Here is an 18,983-nt window from a genome sequence, read left to right on the forward strand (position 1 = left end):
TCGAGTACACGCCCTTGTATAGACCCTCTATATACTCCTTCCACCTTTCTGCTTTCCCTTCTTAGCTTAGAACTGGGTTTCCATCTGAACTCTTGATATTCACACAAGTGGTTCTCTTTTCTCCAAAGGTCTCTTTAATTTTCCTGTAGGCAGTATCTATCTTACCACTAGTGAGATAAGCCTCTACATCCTTACATTTGTCTCCTAGCCACCCCTGCTTACCCCTTTTGCACTTCCTGTCGATCTCGTTTGTATCCCTTTTTGCCTGCTTCATTTGCTGCATTTTTATATTTTCTCCTTTCATCCATTAAATTCAACATTTTTTCTGTTACCCAAGGATTTCTACTAGCCCTCGTCCTTTTACCTACTTAATCCTCTGCTGTCTTCACTATTTCATCCCTCAAAGCTACCCATTCTTCTTCTACTGTATTGCTTTCCCCCATTCCTTTCAATTGTTCCCCTATGCATTCCCTGAAACTCTGTACAACCTCTGGTTAAGTCAGTTTATCCAGGTCCCATCTCCTTAAATTCCCACCTTTTTTGTAGTTTTTTCAGTTTTAATGTACAGTTCTTAACCAATAGATTGTGGTCAGTCCACATCTGCTCCTGGAAATGTCTCACTATTTAAAACCTTGTTCCTAAATCTCTGTCTTACCATTATATAATCTAACTGAAAGCTTTAAGTATCTCCAGGGTTCTTCCGTGTATACAACCTTCTTTCATGATTCTTGAACCAAGTGTTAGCTATGATTAAGTTGTGCTCTGTGCAAAATTCTACCAGGTGGCTTCCTCTTTCATTTCTTAGCCCCAATCCATATTCACCTACTACGTTTCCTTCTCTCCCTTTTCCTACTACCTAATTCCAGTCACCCATGACCATCAAATTTTCGTCTCCCTTCACTATCTGAATAATTTATTTCATCATACATTTCTTCAATTTCTTCGTCATCTGCAGAACTAGTTGGCATATAAACTTGTACTACTGTAGTAGGCGTGGGCTTCGTATATATCTTGGCCAAAATAATGCGCTCACTATGTTGTTTGTAGTAGCTTACCCGCATTCCTATTTTTTTTATTCATTATTAAACCTACTCCTGCATTACCCCTATTTGACTTGGTATTTATAATCCTGTATTCGCCTGAATAAAAATCTTGTTCCTCCTTGCGCCGAACGTCACTAATTCCCACTATATCTAACTTTAACCTACTTATTTCCCTTTCTAAATTTTCTAACCTACCTGCCCGGTTAAGGGATCTGATATTCCACGATCCGATCAGTTGAACGCCAGTATTCTGTGTCCTGATAACGATGTCCTCCTGAGTAGTCCCCGCCTGGAGATCCGAATGGGGGACTATTTTAGCTCCGGAATATTTTACCCAAGAGGACGCCACCATCATTAACCATATAGTAAAGCTACATGCCCTCGGGAAAAATTACGGCTGTAGTTTCCCCTTGCTTTCAGCCATTCGCAGTACCAGCACAGCAAGACCGTTTTGGTTAGTGTTAAAAGGCCAGGTCAGTCAATCATCGAGACTGTTGCCCCTGCAACTACTGAAAAGGCTGCTTCCCCTCTTCAGGAACCACACGTTTGTCTGGCCTCTCAACAGATACCCCTCCGTTGTGGTTGCACCTACGGTATGGCTATCTGTATCGCTGAGGCACGCAAGTCTCCCCACCAATGGCAAAGTCCACGGTTCATGTGGGGGACTTCCTAGGGGAGTGGGTGATAAAAGGACTCAGGTTTCTCTAGGCTGATGGAAGGAAGAGTGAGTGTACTTTATTTCTTTGGGAGCAATTTTTTTAGGGATGGAGTATATGTATCACAGAACACACGCTTTGACATGCCCCCACAGCATACAGACCTACAAACTACTCCGACATAACTCATGTATAATGCTCTACAGACACGCTTGCTAATTGTAAACAATCAGATAATTCACTGAACAGCCTACAGAGATTTGAAGCACACCTAAATAATTCAAAACATTCACGCCCATAGAACGGAACAAATCTTAATTTCTCTCAATAATAATCCATCTGAAATATCCTCCTCCCTAATTGTCAACTTTTCAAAATCGTACACACGTCTTTATTTAAACAGCTAGAGATAGACAGCACCACCACCCTCTGTATTCGCCACTCAGTCCACGGTCCAGCTGACTTAGTACACAGGACCCCCCCCCCCCCCCCTGACATCAGAGTATTTGAATAGTTCCACATATCTTTTAGAAACTTTTGCACCTCATAGGTTTCGATATGTAAGGTTGACCTAAGGCAGGTTCTGAACCCCAGTAGTGCACTACACTTGGCTATGCAACCACACCCATCAAGATATTGATTCCAAACCAGGCCTGTGATTTGTCTACAGATAAATTTGTCCAGTTATTTGTTGACTCACTCGCAGCCTGACGAGATTGCCCTTTTTGCGCAAAAACGACTCAGACTGCAATGTGCTGCTCGGGGAACTAAGGAAGGACTGCACTCTATTTATTTCGAGCATGCACTCTATTTATTTAGGCATGGAGTATATTTGTCACAAAACACCCGCACTGATGTGACTGTGGTCATCTGACACAGCCCACACACACGTAAACAACTCCTAATGTCACCACACAATAGCAAACTGCTCTTACATAATGCAGTACACAATATCAGCGGAGTAGCTCTGTACTCTAACTCTCCAAATAGCTGTGCAGGGAGGAGACTCCCCAAGAGGGATCATTGCCAATAAAACTTTATTAAATATTTTTTTTTTCCATCCATAATGTGCCGCCGTAGCCGGCTTGGGCATACTGTGGTGGAAGGTTGCTGCCAGAAGACCGTGGTCGGCATATCCCTGCCACGTGCTCCTCAGTCAGTCTCTAGTCCCACGGGTTGGATGCGCTGACGAGGCTACGCTACTAGCAAGGTGCGTTGGCCGAATCGACCCTCCAATCGGAGACTAGTCGCGTATCACGTCGGGACGCGGCCGGGAGCGACGAGGGCGGCTCGGAAACAGCTCCGCCGTCTTAACTTCAGACCTCGGACCCGAGTAGTCGCTCCTCTAGCCTCTGCCTCTCTCCTCAAACCACCCAACAAACAGACGACAACTCCTCTTGGGGCTGCTCAGCCCTACGTAGGCACCCGTGTACCATCTTTACATGAGTAAATAGGGTCCATTCGAGATTAATTACTTTTAATTATTGCAACGCCCACAATTTTCCGCTCGTGACATCTATCCCGAAGAACAAGTGGAGTCAGAAGTGGGATGCGACCCACCTCACGGTTGTAAAATAAACTCGTGAGTTGAGTTTGAGTTCCACAAAGGGGTCGAGGCTGAGCAAGTAAAGGATACTATACCGAAAGTGGCGAGGCTGCAGCGAGCCATTCGCGCGCCAGCCGGTCGCCTGCGTTGCCGCATGTGCGTGGCAGCGCACTGGCGCGCCACAAGCGCGACGCAGTTCGCCTCCAGACGCGAGCCCAGTAGGGTCCGAGATGTAGTCACGCTCGCCGCCGCCCGCCGCCTGCCGCCCCCGCGCGTGATCGTAGCGGTACTGCGAGAGGAAAATAGACCAGCGAATTAATTTCTGCGCTGTACGTCGAGGTACAGGCTTGGTCGGAAGAAAAAGCGATGTCAAAGGTTTGTGGTCTGTGATGATGGTAAAGTGACGACCATACAAGAAATCATGAAACTTTGTAACACCAAATACGAGAGCCAATGCTTCTTTCTCAATCTGTGAATAATTTCTTTGCGCAGACGAGAGCAATTTGGATGCAAAGGCAATAGGGCGATCATGCGATCCATCTTTGTGCGCAAGCACAGCACCGATCCCGAAATCCGATGCATCTACCATCAACAAAAGGGGTTTCTGGGGATCGAATGGCGTAAGGCAAGTATTTGAAAGCAACGCCGATTTCAACTGGCGAATGGCGCGTTCGCATTCCGTCGTCCAGACGAACGGAACGTCTTTACGGCGTAAGCGATGAAGCGGAGCTGAAATGGAATAGGCGTGGCGCACATATTTATGGTAATAATTAATTTTTCCCAGCACACTCTGTAGCTGCTTGAAATTCTGCGGCGATGGCAAGCCTTGTATGGCACGAAGGTGCTCTGGACTGGGATGTATGCCCTGGGTATTGATTACATGTCCCAGGTAGGGGAAGTCACGAGCAAAACACACACATTTGTCCCTCCGCAAGCGAAGACCATTTTGTCGCAAGACCTGATATAATGTTCTGAGATTGGCTAAATGTTCTTCTTCCGTCTTTCCGGAAATCACAATATCGTCCAGATAGTTTGCTGCGGTAGGGACCGACGCACAAACAGTTTGTAAATATTGCTGAAACAATGCAGGGGCGGATGCACACCCGAATGGCAGTCGTTTGAATCGATACAAACCAAGATGCGTGTTAACCAGGAAAACGCGCTGGGATTCTTCGTCCACCGGTATTTGCAAGTACACATCTGCTAGGTCCAACTTCGAAAAATATTTACCAGGGCACAGTTTGTCAAAAAGATCTTCCAGGCGGGGTAAAGGATAAGTTGCGATCACTAATTGTGGATTCACTGTTGCCTTGAAGTCCACACAAAATCTCAATTTTCCGGAAGGTTTTGGCAAAATTACTAAGGGTGAGGCCCAGAGAGAAGCCTGCACACGTTCAATTACACCTTGTGATTCCAAATCGTGTAATGTCCGTGCGACCTCATCACGCAATGCGTGGGGAACATTGCGCGCTCTGAAAAATTTCGGTTGCGCGTTTACTTTCAGTTCCAAATGTGCTTTATAGTTCTTAGCGCAACCAAGGCCCGGTGCAAAAATGTCTGCAAATTCTTCACATAGACGAGAAACACTGTCTGAAGGCACAGTCTGGTTCACTGATAGGACCTGATTGACTATAGACAAGTTAAACAACTGAAATAAATCTAAACCAAACAAGTTCACAGCAGAAGAAGAACAAAGGACGTACAATGACACAAGTTTTGTTTGTCCCTTGTATGTTGCAAAATGGCTGCACTGTCCTAACACAGGGATAGCTTGTCCTGAATAACTATTTAACTTAATACTTGCGGCACGCAACGGAGGTGTGCCCAGTTGTTTGTAAGTGTCTTTATTGATCAATCAAACTGCAGCTCCGGTATCGAGCTGGAATGGTATCACGTGGCCATGAATGTCCAAGTCTACAAAAAGTTTATTGTCCTGCTGACAACAAGAGCGACTGTCTCGTGCAACGTGAACCGACACTGGTACAGAATCACTTGCGACTTGACGTGATTTCCGTTGATGTTGACACACACTATTTGTGGGACAAACACAGTCACTGTTAGAGAGAGTGGCACTGGGCGGAGTGGATTGAACTACATGAATATCCATGGGCGAAGGTTCACGAGCCTGAGTATTCGTGGTTCGACTCCGATTCCGGCGTGAAGCAAAGGGCCTGGAATGGTTGTGAGTGTCCGATCTAAGTTTTTTCTGGCAAACACTTTGAACATGTACTTTTTTATTACAGAAAAAGCAAATAGCTTGGCGGGACGGGCAATTCTCACGCGAATGTTTAGTAGCACACCGTGGGCATGATTTTTAGCACTGCATTTGCTTGCTTGCGAGTCACACGTAGCGGAGAGCTTGGCGGCAGCTGCGCGGACGGGCGCGAGGGCTCTTTACTGTTCCGTGCAGCCCGCCCGGTGGGCCGGTTAACGTGCCACATGGCTGGCGAAGTTTCAAATGATTCCTGAGCAAAGTCAAGTGTGTCTTGCCGATCCACTATGTTCATCACTTGTTGAAGGTAGGGATTGACTTATTTCAAAATCTGTTCCCTGAGACAAACATCAGAAACGTTCTGTGCAATTGCATCACGCACCATAGTATCTGAATAAGGGAGTCCACATTCACACTCAAAAGCACAATCCTTAGTAGGGCCTTGCAAAGTTGCAACCCGCTGCCGATTAGTTTGACGGGCCGTACGTTTTGTACGAAAGAACGTATACCTTTCTGCAATGACATTGACTGATTCTTTGAAATATGCATTTAATGCAGACAAAATTTCGTCGTAGGACAGAGTTGCTACGTCGCGTTGGGGAAACAATTTCACTATCACACGGTAGGTGGATACTCCTACACAAGAAAGCAAAAAAGCTGCCGCTCAATACCTTGAATTCTGTATCCAATTCTGAATCCAAATTGGCGTGAACACTCCGTCCAGCTTTCCAGTGCCGCATCAAAAGGACGAAAAGGTGGTGCAACTGCGTGTTGTGGCTGCGTGAGCGGTGGAGCGGCGGCTGCCCCATCGTTTTGCACTGCACGTTGACCCTGGACGAGCTGTCCAAGGGCATCCAATAAGGCCTGTGTCTGCTGATTCTGTAAGCGATAAAATTCGGACAGTACATCTGGAGATTGTGGCGAAGCCATGACGCGAGGAATTTAAGCAAGTATAAAGAAGAAGACCATTTTTACACTCGTCGCTATATGGTGTTTTGGCAGAAGAGCCAACACCGTGTTGCTAGAGGAGGACGAAATGCACGCGTTTAAGCTCACGCAGACTGGCGTGATGTCTGGAACAATTAAAGGAGTTGAGTCTAATAAATAAAGAACGTAGTTGCGTGAATACTTAACTTTAATCCATAGTTGGAGAACATCGCTCTTGATGATACATAATTACAATCTCATTATAAACTGGTAATGGCGCCTTGCTAGGTCGTAGCAAATGGTGTAGCTGAAGGCTATGCTAACTATCGTCTCGGCAAATGAGAGCGTATTTGTCATTGATCCATCTCTGGCAAAGTCTGCTGTACAACTGGGGCGAGTGCTACGACGTCTCTCTAGACCTGCCGTGTGGTGGCGCTCGGTCTGCAATCACTGACAGTGGCGACACGCGGGTCCAACGTATACTAACGGACTGCGGTTGATTTAAAGGCTACCACCTAGCAAGTGTGGTGTCTGGCGGTGACACCACTCATTTAACGTTATCTTCCTTGGACAAGGCCAGATATGGGCAAACCAATGCAATGCCACGGTCTTTTCACGCTACTGATGAGGCACAAGCGACCAATCGTCCAGGCTCCCGTTAGAGATTAGATCAGAACTGTTCACTCATTGAAATGAACTAGCTCTTTTTCATGACTCACCACTCATTCACAATAGAAAATAAGTGCAAGGCACATTGCCCTTTAAACTTGGTTTATTCCAGTACTATACCTGTATTTTGATCCTATTTTTAAGTAACACAATAATGAGTGAGAATTTTGCATAGTTTATTGAAATTTCCATGATATGACAAAGTTTTTGATTATTGATTTATTTTGCACTATCGTGGTTTTGGCTTTGTAGCCATTATCATGGTCAAAGGTCAAATAGTCATAAAATATCTCACATGTCTGAATGATTGTAATATTGTGACAACAATCATTCAGGCATTTCTGATATGTAATAAATATTTCACCTTTGCACATGATAATGGCTACGAAGCTAAAATAGCATGCTGATAACGACACTTGTGGAGGTTTGTTTTGCGGGGCACTCACATCTAAATAGTGATAGTGTGAAATGAAGTAATAATGAAACTGATAGGTTTATATTACACCCTCAGTCACTTTGAGATAGAAAAATTATAGATTTCGTCTGGTGGAAAAAATAAAAATATTACAATAAAACTCTAAATATTTTATCAGGTAGGCAAATTTTGAAAATAAGACTGATTCATATTATGTAAACAAATTTTAATTGCTTAAAAAGTAACTTACAAAAACTATAACATATTTTAGTATACACAGTCGACACACACAATGAGTATATGTTATAGGAAAAACTAATCAATGTTCTCGTTTACAAATAAAATTTGTTCAGTTTTACTTGAAGTGAGTCTGTTCCTTCTGTCATTGCATATTTGTCCTGCTTTTGAGAAGATACGCTCAGAGGGAGCTGATGTTCCCAGGATGCTTAACATTTGCAGGACTATTTCATACATTGTTGGGTACAGCAGCCCTCTAGTTCCCCACCAGTTTAATGGATCGCTGTTTCTACACAAATAACATATTAAAATTTCATTAACCTGGAACAAATACATCGCAAGCCATATATTTTTAAAGTGAACATTTCCTTCCGAAGACGCCTAAAATCTGAAAATCCGTACTATAATAAGAAAAAATATATATAAATTTGACTGTAAGACCAAAGTCTGCATATAGCCTTACGCAGAATAAAACAAGGAAAATATTGGTGTATCACATTTTGCAATACGTTTATCGGTTCGCTCGTAATTAAAGCGTAAATTCGAGTGTCCATAATAAAAAATCCTATAGTAAGAGGAGTCGTCAGGAACCTAATCTGATCAGTTTAAACAAATAAAAATAAAATAAAAACAAATGATGTATACATAACATAATTATGTAATATACATACCGGTATTACTACGAAGAACAATATCCAGTAGAGACGAACTCCGATGCAGAGGCGCTGAGTCAAGCAGGTCGAGCTGCGAGCTGTATTACTGCGTGTGCTAAGACCGCAGAGACCAGAGTGGCACCTGAGTTGCTTTGCTCAATGCTCTGGCTACAGTCGAGAACGGTGGGGTGAGCGTCGAGCGGACGAGTTCCGAGGGTGGGGGGAGTGGTGAACGGCCACCATTCAACTGCTCCGAGACAAATCGTTCGTTCTCTTGCGAGCAAGTTGTTGCAAGTAGTTCTTATGTTCTCCGCTAGGAGGCTCTCTATCCTGTTGCTCGCATCAACTGCCCAGAGGGCAGGAGGTGCGACTGAAACGATCGCCGATGGAGTGCGATGCTAAGTCAAGGTGCGCCAGACACTGCACGCGGCAGAGGAAGCACAGAGACGGCACGGCATATGTGAAACACAAAATGCAGTGGGGCACTGCACAATGCAGGCAGCCAAGGCAGAAGCAGGGCAGAGGCCGGCACTGGCTGTGTTGTGTGGCGTGCAGTGTGCTATGACCAGCAGAGGCCCTGCTGATCTGCTCAGACTCTCTCTCTCTCTCTCTCTCTCTCTCTCTCTCTCTCTCTCTCTCTGCCGTGGGAAACGTTTGGAGCTACCGTTCTTTTTTTTTCTGAATCACTCATTGTTCACTCCTTTGAAAGATTCAACTCTATGAATCAGTTCAGGAGCGGATCCCCCATCACTAGCTGCCGTATATCGGTGGGTGATTGTTCCTTGGTTGTTATGCAGTTACTTTTTGTCCTCCCCTTTTACTTCACTCTACCGCTGTGGTCATTATTCTATCCAGCTTTTCTTCTTCAGTCGATGAGGAGGTCCCTACAACATGGTAGGTACCCTCTTCCGACAGTACCGGTCTTTTGGTCTTACCACCCATTACACCGAGATATCGCTTTTCCCTTGTTGCAGTCTTGCCCCCAAATATTGGCTGATGATTTATTGTGAGATACGTACTTTTCCTCTAATTAGCCGGTGATGTAAGCGCTATGGGAACTGTGCCTAGTTGTCTTTTCAGTTCAATTTCTTATCGTCAGTTTTAAAACAAACACATATGCAGCCCGGCAGCCAGGTCCAGATGGCAAGTGTTACATGTTAACGTTGAGCAGTCTCAGGCTGGGGCAGACGCCTCACATGCTAAGACAACACATCTGCTGCCGTCAAGGTCGCAGTAGTGTTGCGACACTTCTTTCTATCACATACCAGAACACATGCACCGCGCCCTGTTGCCCCAACAGCCTACATCACACGTTACCTTCGACGCGAAACTCTTGTACTACCATTCATAATAATTGTTCCAACTACTTACAGCGTTATTATTATACATCATTGTGTTTTCACTTTCATGTCAATATATGTCATTGTGTTTAATTATGTCATTATGCTAGCGCTAGTGATTTATAGTTCATGATTTTCATTTTATCTATTGTTATGTACTGCGCACACATAAAGTGATGCTATTTATGCAAGCATGCATGCTATTCTAGCTTCAGAGCTAATTTTTATTGCTTGAACAGTCGACATTTTCCTAGTACAGCAGATCGCTAATAACGCCACTGATACTTTTATTCCATGTATCGCAGGAGACCCATGTGCCTGCACTAATTCTTTATTAAGTCAGACGGACGCCCTTAGGGCTGCTGAACCACGGTATCGCAGATAGCTCCAATGCACTGCCCACCCATCAGTTACTAGACAGGTTGAATTAGCACTGTCTGCAGGTTGCTCCATTGCCCTGCAAATTATGTAATCATCAACTCAAGTCTGCAGATTGCACTAATGCACTGCTGAACTTATTAGTCGAGTCACTCGCATGTAGCTCATTCGCACTGTGAACTTGTACTTACACGTCACCGAATCCTAGGCTCCTCGGTTGACCAGAAAACAATTCATACATCAATTACTGTTAGACAATTTTCACTCACACTACGCCTTTGGCACTCAACCACAAATGAACTGAGCCCCAGACGCTCTTCTACTACATTTTATACAACGCCACTGTTGTTATATACACACACTCTGTCGGATTCTACTGACGCAGTCCCTTATGCACTTCGTCAATCGACTAAAAAACATCCCCTGACGGATTTCGGATCCGAACCAGAAGTTTATGTTCGGGAAATATTCCCTTGATTTTATTTCTTGTCAATTATTATTACTTCAATGTCATGTTTTGTTATTATCAATTTATAGTTATGATTCATGTTTAGTACACCTTATGGTTATGGGTTATTTTTTTTGTCATAGTCTGTATTTCCTTCTCGACTGGAAGTATCTCTGTTAGCACCTATTGGCTATCGGTTCGTATCCGCCATCAGCTACCGTTAGTCACACATTTACACAACACTTCATATGCACAATAAAACACTTACAACACTTACAACACACTCACACTGGTCATATTCACACTACCTTGGTGTAACTTGTTCATGTTACCAGACCTCTATTGTCATATACTAAGTACATGAACAAAGCTTTTATCGTTTATGCCCTCCGTTCTTCCAAAGGGGAAAGGGAACTAGTGCGTACGTACGTTATGTTCAGTAGCAGTTTCTTTTACACCACTTTAACCTGAGCCCCTATGCGAGGGTTAACCCCTCTGATAAAGACATCAATGGATGCTACTCCGCTTCCTCTAAGATCACTTCATTCCGCGTAGTATCCATGCCAAGGTGATATGTCTTGCACGATATTTTGTGAGAGAGATACACTGCGTTCAGTAGCAGTTTCTTTTAATCAACAACTGTAGAGGGACAACCCGTGTGTGGCCCCACTTTACATTGTTGCCAAATTTATTCAAGATGGCGGCGATGACGTCATCCGAGATGGTGGCATGTAGACTTGGCAACAGCGCATGACGTCATCCAACATTGCGACTTCTGACGGGAAAATCGGTCAATTGTGCTACGTCCACTAACCTAACCTCCAGAAAAAATGGCAGGGAATTTTAATTTTGGAGGTAAAATAGACCGAAAGAGTGCTATGTCCACTAACCTAAGCCTCCAGAAGAAAAAATGGCAGGAAGCTTGAATTCCAACAGGATAATGCATACAAAACTGTACTTGTCTTATCATTCATTATCATTCATTATCATTCATTATCATTTATTATCATTTATTATCATTTACTATCATTTACTATCATTTATTATCATTATTGGCCTACCTCCACTAGAAAATGCCATCCAAATTCTAATTCCAAAACGATAATAGCTGCAAAACCACACTTTCCTTTATTATTATTCATTATCATTCATCATTATTATTATTTACTATCATTTATTAGTTATTATTTATTATTATTATTGGCCTACCTCCACTAACGTAGATAATCCCTCAATGTTCAAATTCACATGCCATAATCTCTGGAAAAGCGTACTTCTATTTATTATTACCATTTACTATTATTTAATAGCATTTATTATCATTTACCATTATTTATCATTATTTATTCAAGATGATCGATTTTTGTGGCAAGAAAGCCAATTCCCTTACATCCATAACAAAAAATCTGTCACAAATTCAAACACGATAATCTGTCACACCAACGAAAAAAAAGAAACCAATTCGGCCATATGCACTAACCTAAGTCCACCTCATCCTACGAAGTTTGAATTTTTCGCTGTCACTTATTCTTTCACTCCCAAGCTATGAAAATCGCGTCAAATAATAATAATAATAATAATAATAATAATAATAATAATAATAATAATAATAAAGTGCACTTTTACCAACGTAAGTCACCTCCTGTGAATTCGTGGGAAAAGGACTGAAGTCTTTATTTCAAACAGTACCATCATCACTTGTTCTCCAACATCGCACCTTCGAGATCGCAGCAGCATCCACCGTGCTCGCTATGAGGTCTGGAGTCCAACTGTGTGTTAGTTCGTATCTCAGCCACCTGAGGACGTCGCCGTGGCGTCATTTAAGACGGCGGGAAGAAAGCCAATTGGGCCACGTCCACCAACTTTGAATTTTCTCGGTTACTTATGCTTCCGCTGCTAAATTATTAAAATCTCGTCACTTGTACTACGCTAAGTCACAAGGTGGGAAAATGACTCTTTATTTCAGGCATTACGGTCATGCAGGTGTGCCCCAACTGACTTCTCGATGCTCACACAGCGAACTCCAGAGCGCAGCTGACGTACGCACGGCCAGCTGAGCTCGCTCCATCGGCTGCTCCCTGGCCGGCTGACGTCAAGCGACCAGCGGTGCCCGCACAGTCCCCGGCCAGCACACCAGGCAGGTGGCGAGCGGCACCTCAGAGTCCAGCCACAAACGGTCAGCAGCGCTCGCCTCAGAGTCCGGCTACGTAGACATCGTTTCGCGCCCGCGAGCACTTAACGCTGGACAGGATGAAACCTGTCGCCCACGTGCTGAACAAAGGACACGTTCCACCCCAAATTTAGTTTTCTTAACAGGTTAGAACCTGCTTATACCTACCTCACACAACCGCCTGGGATGTTTGGAAAGTTCTGTCATGTGACACACTAAAAGCTATATCGTTCCTAAAGTTAGCAAATTCCCAGCACCGATGGACAGGAACCGACACGCTTGCTTTGTCCAAACCACCCTCACGCCACATACGACCCCACCAGTACGTGTGATGGAGCACAAATGACGCTCTCATCCCCATAAACTTTGCAATTCAAGACCGATAGAGACGAACCGACACTTTCAAACTGGAATGTTTTTCTACCGAGATGGAAACTTCCTTGACCTCACAACACGCGCTCGACCACGTGACTGTCAGACAAAGAATACTCTCACTAAGTTAACTGATCACCTGATTCTCATTATTCAGCCCACATGCTTCGATTATCTAATCCAAGATCTTCGCTAAAACACACGTCCGTACACATGAGCCATCGCGCGCACCTAGCTTAGTACCTCCTCAAGTGAATGTAAAAAAGTTCGCATGACTACTTCATTAATCTGATCAATTAATTAACCTCTCAGATGTGGTAAACTGCCACGTCCACCTAGACTTCGAATCAATTTTCGCCACTGCCACGCCCACCTGGACTTGAAGTGAAATAGTTAAAGTCCCTACCGACCACTATGTCCTTTTACCGACCCACGTTCGTTGGCTAACATGCACTAATGCTTCCTTCCGTTTACTAAATATAATGAATTCTACTCTGCTTTTGTAAATGATGAAAGTCTATGTGAATGCAGCTTGCCGCTAACTTGGTGTAATGTTTTGTCTGTACAGAAGTGTATCTGTCGCCTTTATCGCTCTTTCCCTCTCACACATAAATCGGTACAATAAAGTCAGGGCTTCGTGTTCTCTAGTTAGGCTGATCCGTGAAAAGACAGAGAAACAATTATGCTAATGGAGGATTCTCTCTCTCTCTCTCTCTCTCTCTCTCTCTCTCTCTCTCTCTCTCTGTCCTTTATCTGTGTACAGTTTAAATATATTTACGTGAAATCAGCCTAGTAGAATCTCTGGTGGAGCCCGTCGTCTTAATATTCAGCGGCTGGCTTGCTAGAAAAGATCTTTACATTTGTTATTACTATTAAGCGCTGCATTCAGTTGGGAAAATCGATCGTTTGAACAATTCGTTCAGTTTACGACAGATCTAAAATTTCAGATGTGGACGAAGCCTTTTTGGACGTTTTCAAAAAAACTCAGAGATTGCAGGCTCTCTTCGTCACAGCTGAAACTTCCCAATTAATTACAGGGCCCAGACAATCATCAATGGTTCAGACAGAGAACTCATTCGTCATTCACTCTAGAATAAAATGGTCACAAACCTTATTTCTGAGGAAAATTGTATATTGAATCCATTTCCGTACATGTTCCGTTTTCTGTTGGTTCCAAGTCTCATGTAATTTTCTTTTACAGGTTTTTCTTTCTCTTCATCTATCACGCTAGCGGCACAAACTTTCCTAGCTCGCTTTAGCGCGAAGAAGAGTAAATAAATCTCCTTTAGCAATCCGACAATTCTCCAACCGATACTTCCGAAGCTGTTCCTCTCTCTCCCTATAATAACCATGGAGCATACATTTCTGTACCTCTGTTGTTCCAAAGAATAAACGTACTAGAAAAATACCTTGGCGTCGACGAGCTGTCGGCGCATATATTACTAGAAAATCTGATCAGATACTTTTCAAACGTTAATACATGTGGATGATTTGGTTGACCATTATTAATTATTGCGTGGTAGAGGGTAATTTTCCGTGGGGAGATTACATAACGTGTACTAACCTACATTAACTTATATTACATTCTGTCTATACAAATGAGCCACGCTTTAATTCTGATGGTCAGTTAGTGTCTCGCTACCAATACAAGAAAATTGTGGCAAACTAAGCCACTGACCTAAGTCACCTGTGATGACTCAAAATCGTCTGTTTTGCGTCTCTCACACACCACGAACGCGAGACCGCCCATATCACAGTCTGGACTTTTTTACTCGCGACAGACATAATCCTCTGTAAATATTCTAGCGAAACTATGACCGTAATACTGTTGTTCAATCCACACGGTCTAGCACATGGCCAGAGCACACCCCCAGTACCTAAGCCGAGAACATTGCTCGCTCCATCTTTAGCTGACCGCTGAGAGACGGAGATTTTCTGAAATCACATCCCTCGCGCTCTCGTAGCTACTCGCCTCAGCAATTCGATCTAAGAAACCCTCTAAGTAGAAAAATAACAACCAACTCGAACTCTCTCATATTCTATATCGTCCCACAAATACTTAACCTACATTTTATTTACACATCGAGTATACCTATCACTCTCATACAAAAATCACTCGCCCTGATGTACCTGGTGTCATGTTGCACAGTCGGCAGACACGCAAACAGCTCCTAATTTCAGCGCACAATATGAAACTGATCCTATATAATGCAGTATACATAACTGTAAACACCATCAGTACTCTTTTTTTTTTTTCATCAGTCTACTGCCTGGTTTGATGCGGCCCGCCGCAAATTCCTTTCCTGTGCTAACCTCTTCATCTCAGAGTAGCACTTCCAACCTACGTCCTCAATTATTTGCTCGACGTATTCCAATCTCTGTCGTCCTCCACAGTTTTTGCCCTCTACAGCTCACTCTAGTACCATGGAAGTCATTCAATCATGTCTTAGCAGATGTCCTATCATCCTGTACCTTCACCTTATCAGTGTTTTCCACATATTCCTTTCGTCTCAGATTCTGCGTGGAATCTCCTCATTCCTTATCTTATCAGTCCACCTAATTTTCGACATTCGTCTATAGCACCACATCTCAAATGCTTCGATTCTCTTCTGTTCCGGTTTTCCCACAGTCCATGTTTCACTACCATACAATGATGTACTCCAGACGTACATCCTCAGTAATTTCTTCCTCAAATTAAGGCCGGTATTTGATATTAGTAGACTTCTCTTGGCCAGAAATGCCTGTTTTGCCACAGCGAGTCTGCTTTTGATGTCCTCCTTGCTCCGTCCGTCATTGGTTATTTCACTGCCTAGGTAGCAGAATTCCTTAACTTCATTCACTTCGTGACCATCAATCCTGATGTTAAGTTTCTCGCTGTTCTCATTTCTACTACTTCTCATTACCTTCGTCTTTCTCCGATCTCAAACCGTACTGTGTACTCATTAGACTGTACATTCCGTTCAGCAGATCATTTAATTCTTCTTCACTTTCACTCAGGATAGCAATATCATCAGCGAATCGTATCATTGATATCCTTTCACCTTGTATTTTAATTCCACTCCTGAACCTTTCTTTTATTTCCATCATTGCTTTCTCGATGTACAGATTGAAGAGTAGGGGCGAAAGGCTACAGCCTCGTCTTACACGCTTCTTAATACGAGCACTTCGTTCTTGATCGTCCACTCTTATTATTCCCTCTTGGTTGTTGTACATATTGCGTATGACCCGTCTCTCCCTATAGCTTACCCCTACTTTTTTCAGAATCTCGAACAGCTTGCACCATTTTATATTGTCGAACGCTTTTTCCAGGTCGACAAATCCTATCAAAGTGTCTTGATTTTTCTTTAGCCTTGCTTCCGTTATTAGCCGTAACGTCAGAATTGCCTCTCTCGTCCCTTTACTTTTCCTAAAGCCAAACTGATTGTCACCTAACGCATTCTTAATTTCCTTTTCCATTCTTCTGTATATTATTCTTGTAAGCAGCTTCGATGCATGAGCTGTTAAGCTGATTGTGCGATAATTCTCGCACTTGTCAGCTCTTGCCGTCTTCGGAATTGTATGCATGATGCTTTTCCGAAAGTCAGATGGTATGTCGCCCGGCTCATATATTCGACACACCAACGTGAATAGTCGTTTTGTTGCCACTTCCCCCAATGATTTTAGAAATTCTGATGGAATGTTATCTGTCCCTTCTGCCTTATTTGACAATAAGTCCTCCAAAGCTCTTTTAAATTACGATTCTAATACTGGATCCCCTATCTCTTCTAAATCGACTCCTGTTTCTTCTTCTATCACATCAGACAAATCTTCACCCTCATAGAGGCTTTCAATGTATTCTTTCCACCTATCTGCTCTCTCCTCTGCATTTAACAGTGGAATTCCCGTTGCACTCTTAATGTTACCATCGTTGCTTTCAATGTCACCAAAGGTTGTTTTGACTTTCCTGTATGCTGAGTCTGTCCTTCCGACAATCATTTCTTTTTCGATGTCTTTACATTTTTCCTGCAGCCATTTCCTCTTAGCTTCCCTGTACTTCCTATTTATTTCATTCCTCAGCGATTTTCCCGGAACATGTTTGTACTTCCTCCTTTCGTCAATCAACTGAAGTATTTCTTCTGTTACCCATGGTTTCTTCGCAGCTACCTCCTTTGTACCTATGTTTTCCTTCCCAACCTCTGTGATGGCCCTTTTTAGAGATGTCCATTCCTCTTCAACTGTACTGCCTACTGCGCTATTCCTTATTGCTGTATCTATAGCGTTAGAGAACTTCAAACGTATCTCGTCATTCCTTAGTACTTCCGTATCCCACTTCTTTGCGTATTGATTCTTCCTGACTAATGTCTTGAACTTGAGCCTACTCTTCATCACTACTATATTGTGATCTGAGTCTATATCTGCTACTGGGTACTCCTTACAATCCAGTATCTGATTTCGGAATTTCTGTCTGACCATGATGTAATCTAATTGAAATCTTCCCGTATCTCCCGGCCTTTTTCGAGAATACCTCCACCTCTTGTGATTCTTGAACAGGGTATTCGCTATTACTAGCTGAAACTTTTTACAGAACTCAATTAGTCTTTCTCCTCTTTCATTCCTTGTCCCAAGCCCATATTCTCCTGTAACCTTTTCTTCTACTCCTTCCCCTACAACTGCATTCCAGTCGCCCATGACTACTAGATTTTCGTTCCTTTACATACTGCGTTACCCTTTCAATATCCTCATACACATCCTCTATCTGTTCATCTTCAGCTTGCGACATCGGCATGTATACCTCAACTATTGTTGTCGGTATTGGTCTGCTGTCGATCCTGATTAGAACAACCCGTTCACTGAACTGTTCACAGTAACACACCCTCTGCCCTACCTTCCTATCCATAACGAATCCTACACCTGTTATACCATTTTCTGCTGCTGTTGATATTACCCGATACTCATCTGACCAGAAATCATTGTCTTCCTTCCACTTCACTTCACTGACCCCTACTATATCTAGATTGAGCCTTTGCATTTCCCATTTCAGATTTTCTAGTTTCCCTACCACGTTCAAGCTTCTGACATTCCACGCCCCGACTCGTAGAACGTTATCCTTTCGTTGATTATTCTATCTTTTCTCATGGTAACCTCCCCCTTGGCAGGCCCCTCCCGTAGATCCGAATGGGGTACTATTCCGGAATCTTTTGCCAATGGAGAGATCATCATGACACTTCTTCAATTACAGGCCACATGTCCTGTGGATACACGTTACGCGTCTTTAATGCAGTGGTTTCCATTGCCTTCTGCATCCTCATGTCGTTGATCATTGCTGATTCTTCCGCCTTTAGGGGCAATTTCCCACCCCTAGGACAAGAGTGCCCTGAACCTCTATCCGCTCCTCCGCCCTCTTTGGCAAGGCCGTTGGCAGAATGAGGCTGACTTCCTATGCCGGAAGTCTTCGGCCGCCAATGCTGATTATTTATCAAAATATAGGCAGTGGCGGGGATCGAACCCGGGACCGAAGACGTATTGATTAAGAATCAAAGACGCTACCCCTAGACCACGGGTGCCCTCGTAATCTTTCCAAATTAGCTCAAAGGTCTCTGTTCGACGACTCAAACATGACTTCATGACAGCCGTATTCACACCTAACACCTGAGAAATTCATATCACCTACACACCGAACATGACTATACAAGCCAGGCCACGCGAGTCGTCTGTCACCGTCCCAACTCAGTGCAGTTCAACACACACGTTACGGCCGCATTCCATTGCTTGCCGGTCTATATGCTACACATCTCCACCTTCATGTCTGTCATCAGAATAGCCGAGAGTGAGTTCACACACACACACACACACACACACACACACACACACACACACACACACACACACGCCAGCGCTTCCCTCCCCTCACAATCTAAAACGATCATCTTAAAATTAA

Source organism: Schistocerca americana, unplaced genomic scaffold (assembly GCF_021461395.2).
Source record: "Schistocerca americana isolate TAMUIC-IGC-003095 unplaced genomic scaffold, iqSchAmer2.1 HiC_scaffold_41, whole genome shotgun sequence".
NCBI classification, from domain to species: domain Eukaryota; kingdom Metazoa; phylum Arthropoda; class Insecta; order Orthoptera; family Acrididae; genus Schistocerca; species Schistocerca americana.